Raw genomic sequence first — 6,005 nt, forward strand, 5'->3', positions numbered from 1 at the left:
TCTTTTCTGACTGAACTACCTACCAGGGAAGCCCAATTATGTGTATATGTGCATAGAAAAAGAACTGGAAAAATACAAGCTGTCTATATTATAAGATGCTGATAGTGGTCTTGGGGTGGGGGTGAGATCATAGGTATCTGGGGCTTTTTGTTGTATGTATATGCTTCCAATAGTGAATATGTAATTGTTTTTGAAATAAGTAAAAATAGAAACTTTGTTTGAGCAGCAGCAAGGCCTTTAGTTGACAGTTTGAGAAAATTTCCCCCAAATTCACTTTCCCTCTCTCTGTGTACTCCCTGAATACACAGTGATCTTTTGAGTACCATTATTTATTTCACTGGAGATTGGTCAGTACCTTTATTTAGCTATGCTGGTTATTTCCTACTTGCTGTCTGCCAGATCCGGTTTCCTTCTTTCTCTGCCGGACTCTGTCCTCAAAAGGCAGAACTTTCAGAGACTATTTTCTTTGGGCTCTCTTGCCAGCTGGCTTCCTCTGAGGATTGGCCAGTGGGTGTGTTGCAGGAAGGAGGACCCCTTCCAGGGCCCAAAACTGGGCTCTTGTCTAACACTCAGAAATGAATTATCTGAGGAGACACATGTGCTGGCAAAGCAAGAGACTTTATTGGGAAAGGGCACCCGGGTGGAAAGAGGTAGGGTAAGGGAACCCAGGAGAACTTCTCTGCCGCGTGGCTCGCAATGTTGGGTTTTATGGTGATGGGATTAGTTTCCGGGTGGTCTTTGGCCAATCATTCTAATTCAGAGTCTTTCCTGGTGGCACACGCAGCGCTCAGCCAAGATGGATGCTAGCGAGAGGGATTCCGGGAAGTGGATGGACACACGGTGTCTCCTTTAGACCTTTCCCGAACTCTTCCGGTTGGTGGTGACTTATTAGTTCCGTATTCCTTATCAGGATCTCCTGTCATAAAACAACCCATGCAAATGGTTACTATGGTAGCTGGCCAGGGTGGGTGGTTTCAATCAGTGTGCTTCCCCTAACAGGTGAACCAACAGCAGATTGAAAGTGAAAGTTGCTCAGTCCTGTCCAACTCTTTGAGACCCTATGGACTATATAGTTCATGGAATTCTCCAGGCCAGAATGCTGGAGTGGGTATCCTTTCCCTTCTCCAGGGGATCTTCCCAACCCAGGGGTCAAACCGGGGTCTCCCTCGTTGCAGGCGGATTCTTTACCAACTGAGCTATCAGGGAAGTTCAGCAGTAGATTGGAGAGTAGCAAAAGGAAAAAGGAGGAAGGTTGGGAGATTTTTTCCCCCACCTTTTTTCATTGTTGTTGATGATGTTTTGGGCCTCTAAGGTTCCTGCAAGGCAGCCCCTGCTGCTACTTCTGCTGCTAAGTCGCTTCAGTCGTGTCCAACTCTGTGCGACCCCATAGATGACAGCCCACCAGGCTCCCCTGGGATTCTCCAGGCAAGAACACTGGAGTGGGTTGCCATTTCCTTCTCCAATGCGTGGAAGTGAAAAGTGAAAGTGAAGTTGCTCAGTCGTGTCCGACTCTTAGCGACCGCATGGACTGCAGCCTACCAGGCTCCTCCGTCCATGGGATTTTCCAGGCAAGAGTAGTGGAGTGGGTTGCCATTGCCTTCTCTGAAACCTAACCCTAAGTTTCTGTAAATAGTCAGCTCAATAAAATCTCTTCTGTTGAAACATCTAAGTGGTAGTTGGCAGACTGATGGATTAAAGAACATTGGTGAACACCGTAAAACACAAATCTTTTATTTTGTATGCTTTGTATTTTACATCTGAGCTTTCAGGGATTGGCAAGGTAATTGTAGAATGATTTTACAAGTTTCCTGAAGCAGGAATTTGAATGACTGTGAGGCCAGTGTTTGGGAATGTAACCCTCTGACTATTATTCTCCACTTCTCCATAGTTTTTTGACAAGAAACAGTTGCATTTTATTGAAGACATCATTCACTACAGTATGGTGGTATTAAAATTTGATGTTTTCAGTGGAATCTGTAAGGAAATATTCTTAAATATCAGGTATACCATATAAATGAGACAAAAGTCATATATAGATTTGAGGGAAGCTTCTTTCTCATCTTTGAACTAGACCTTAGGACATCCCTGCAGAATCCCAGGGCTCCTTGGAACACAGTTTAAAGATACAGGTTTGGAGAGTGCAAGAGTCTGGAAGATATATCCTTCATAAATATCAGGTGTCTAGTATATTTCTCTAGGTTAGATTCCTAGAATCACATGGTCAATCATATAATTTTGCCCATTGCCCTTCAAAACCCTCCTCACTGTGAATGATCTTGCTTTTCTCATTACTGCATCTATTATGAAATACAACCCCCTCCCCCCACATTTCCTAGTTTCTCATCATAGTTTTAATTGCATTTTTATTGTAATTTATTTCCCTTGTCTATTTGCCATTTGTAGTTCCTTTTATCCTCTTCCTTCCCACCTGTTTTTAGCTGCATTTTCATGTTTGACCATTTTTTATTTATTCAATACATATTTTTCTTTAGTTATTGTTTATAAGGAGGATAATTGCTTTGCAATGTGCTGGTTTCTATTGTACAACAATGTCAGTGAGTCATAAGTGAAAGTGTTAGTTGCTCTTTTGCGATTCCGTGGACTCTAGCTTGCCAGGCATCTACGTCCATGGATTTCTCCAGGCAAGAATGCTGGAGTGGGTTGCCATTCCCTTCTCCAGGGGATCTTCCCGACCCAGGGATCGAACCTGGGTCTCCTGCTTTGCAGGCAGATTCTTTACTCTCTGAGCCAGCAGGGAAGCCCACATATATGTATACCCCCTCGTTTTTGAGAACCCCTCTCCCCTCCCATCCACTCCAACACAAGACGACCCTGTGTTATATAGCAGCTTCCACATATAATTCCTTGTATCTAGGTATTATGCTAATGAATATAAATGATAAACAATACAGTTATGCCTCTGCCCTAATGGAGCTCACAAACTAGTAATATTGTAGTCTTACTATTTATCCTATTTAATTCAATTAACAATATAGTGTATATGGCAACTTTTTGTCACATTTGTTGTAATTTGTTATGATGAATTTTTATTATTAAAAATTAAAATTTTTTGTGTGTAGTCAAATCTACAGGTCTTTGTGTTTATGCCTAGAAAATCCTTTTTACAACCAAAGATCAGATCAATATTCACTTTTATTTCTCCTATTTTTCACTATTTGCTATTTTAGATTTAAGTCTTTAATAATCTGTAAGTTTTTAAAGACTCTATTGAATTTGTTTCAGTATTGGTCCTGTTTTGTCTTGTTTTTTTGACCAGGAGGCATGTGGCTCTTGTTGGAGACCAAACGACGGTCTCTAGGACCTGAGTCATGTTTACCAGAAAGAGACAGGATATGCGCTTATCCTGCCTGGCCAATCATGTAACGCCAGCTACTCCTGTAACTGAGACAAAGAACTGCCTGTATATAAGCCACCATACTCCTTTGTTCGGAGCTCTTGTCGGATTCCCTTGTGTGGGATGAGACTTGAGCCCTAGCGCGCTAGAGATAAACTCCCTTCTTGTTTTTGCATTACTGTGGTGGACTTGCTCTCTCGGTCGGTTCGGAGATACGGGCACGGAGCATAACAGCTCTTAGCTCCCTGACTAGGGATCAAACCTGCACGCCCTGCGTTGGAAGGCAAATGCCTTCCCCTGGACTGCCAGGGAAGTCCCTAGAGGTTATTTTGGGAGGCTTTAAATTGACTTCCCCTGGCTCAAAAATCTAGCCAATTTTCCTGACATCATTATTGAACAGGCAATAATCTCTGATGACAAATAGATCATGTATTAAATTCTTTTATGCACTAGGCTATATTTCAGGATCTTCTATTTGTTTTTGTTCATCTTCATCCACCTCTGAATTGCTGTGCCAAAGTCATAGCTTTTTATTTATTGTATTTATTTATTTGGCTGCATCACGTCTTAGTTGCAGCACTCAGACTAAGTAATTGCAGTATGTGGGTTTAGCTGTTCCTCGTCATGTGGAATCTTAGTTCCCAGACCAGAAACTGAACCCATGACCCTTGCATTGCAAGGCAGATTCTTAACCATTGGACCACCAGCGAAGTCCCTGGCATAGCTTTTAAATAGCAAACTGGGTAACTCTTCATCAAAATTCCTTCCAAATATTCAAAATATGTGTGTTTTCAAATGAAATTTATTAACTATTTTTTTGGTTATAAAAATAATGCGTGATGAAGAAACTTTGTGGAAACTTTGAGAAAATGTGGAAAATGTAAAGAATGAAACAAAACTCGCCCCAAATTCTGTGACTGTCAACATTTTGGAGCATAACTTTCCATCTTTTCTGTGTGTGTGTGTATATATATATCATTTCCACAAATATTACCAAACATACTGTTTTGTAAACTGCTCTTTAATCATCATTTATGAGCATTTCACCATATCATTAAATATTCCTTTGAAATACGATTTTTAATGACATATTAGCCAAGGCCTCTAGCGTACAGGTCAATATAGTAGTGTCAGGGAGTGCTCACAGACTCCTGGACTCAGTCATATCCTTCACTCAGTCTTATCAAGCTAGCATTGAGGTCACCAGCTGTTGTCACAGGGACCAGTGTTGGATGCCTGCCACTGTCACACTTCAGAGCTTGAAATCAGCTGTTGCAAACTGTAATCCGCTGGATTGTAATGGGTTTTGGAGCATTTGCCATCTATATCTTATGTTAGGCATCTGTAAAAATGACTCAGCCATAGGATGTTAGGTAGCTAACAAATAGGCAAAAATGTAGGTTGTTCAAACAAGAACTAAACTTGAATTGATTTAGTTATGAGATTTCTAGCACCATATTGCGCAATCTTATTTTTGTTTTCCTTTAAAAAATCATTAACTGATAGGACTTCCCTGGTGGTGGAGTGGATAAGAATCCACTTGCCAATGCAGAGGACGGGGGTCAGTCCCTGCTCTGAGAAGATTCCGCTTGTGGTAGAGCAAGGAAGCGGGCGTGCCACACCCACTGAGCCTGCGCTCTGGAGCCCTGGAGCACAGCTCAGTAGCCAGCGTGCTGTAATGAAGACTCAGCGCAAATAAAAAAATCATTAATTAATATAAATCGTTTATACTTGCCTTAGAACAGCCTGAACAACTCATGAAAATAAAGCATATCCATGGTTTACAGAAGAAATTAGGGGAAGAAGAACCCTTAACGTTTTTGATAGAATATTTAAAACTCCTTGAATTTTTCTTAAATTACAGTGAAATTAACTAAACTATATAATCTAGGGGGCTTTGAGTGTGGTATTGAGGGCTACTCGTAGCTGAAATCCCACGAAAGCAAAGGGTTAATTTCTAGAACAAGTCATGCAGATATATTTATAGGCACTTCCCAGTGTATGGGAACATAGGCTTATCTCTGTCAGAGTCTCACCAGGCCTGAGTGTTTATCTTTACTCTCTCACAGTCTATACACACAAACACCCCCCCACACATATATATGCATTAAACTTCATAAAATGGGAATTATCTTTTTTTCACTTACCTTTCCATAGAAGGGCTGCTTACTGCATTCCAAGATGTGAAACATAACAAATGTCAAAGCCTTAAGTATTATATATGGATACTTAGGATCTGAGCTCTCCTCTGTCTCAAGGGAATTAAAAGCTGGAAGCTGAGAGCAAAATGTTCAGGGTAGGGGTACTGGATTGCCTTGCTTCATCTGAAAACTTTTTAAATTAACTGACCAGCCCAGTCCCTGCTGATTAGGTGTAGACTTCTGCTGTTCAAGTACAAAGGTTAACCTCTGGAGCAAGCATAGCATATTATCAATGAGTCATTTCCTCCAATTGTTAAACATTCCTCAATATTTTCTTGTTTACCTTAGCTATCCATGGAAAGTCCTAAAATCAACTTTTGTTGGAGACCCCTTGACACTCTTTAGCTTATATTTTGAATATTTATATCCTCATTGCTTTTTCCTTTTTTGAATTTTGCTTTGAAATACATTTGCCCAGCATTTTTTTTTTAGAACTGTTAATTTTATAA

At 40.7% G+C, this 6,005-nt stretch overlaps 1 long non-coding RNA gene across 1 annotated transcript; it reads right to left on the bottom strand.

Moving 5' to 3' along the window:
- Positions 1-599: 599 nt before the first annotated feature.
- LOC138433776 (uncharacterized) lies at positions 600-5,751 on the bottom strand. The gene is made up of 2 exons (XR_011254456.1): positions 5,503-5,751; positions 600-916 (listed from the first exon to the last, which is right to left on the bottom strand). It is a non-coding gene; the product is annotated as an uncharacterized lncRNA (long non-coding RNA).
- Positions 5,752-6,005: the final 254 nt, after the last annotated feature.

This window comes from Ovis canadensis, chromosome 2, assembly GCF_042477335.2.
Source record: "Ovis canadensis isolate MfBH-ARS-UI-01 breed Bighorn chromosome 2, ARS-UI_OviCan_v2, whole genome shotgun sequence".
Classification (NCBI taxonomy): Eukaryota; Metazoa; Chordata; class Mammalia; order Artiodactyla; family Bovidae; genus Ovis; species Ovis canadensis.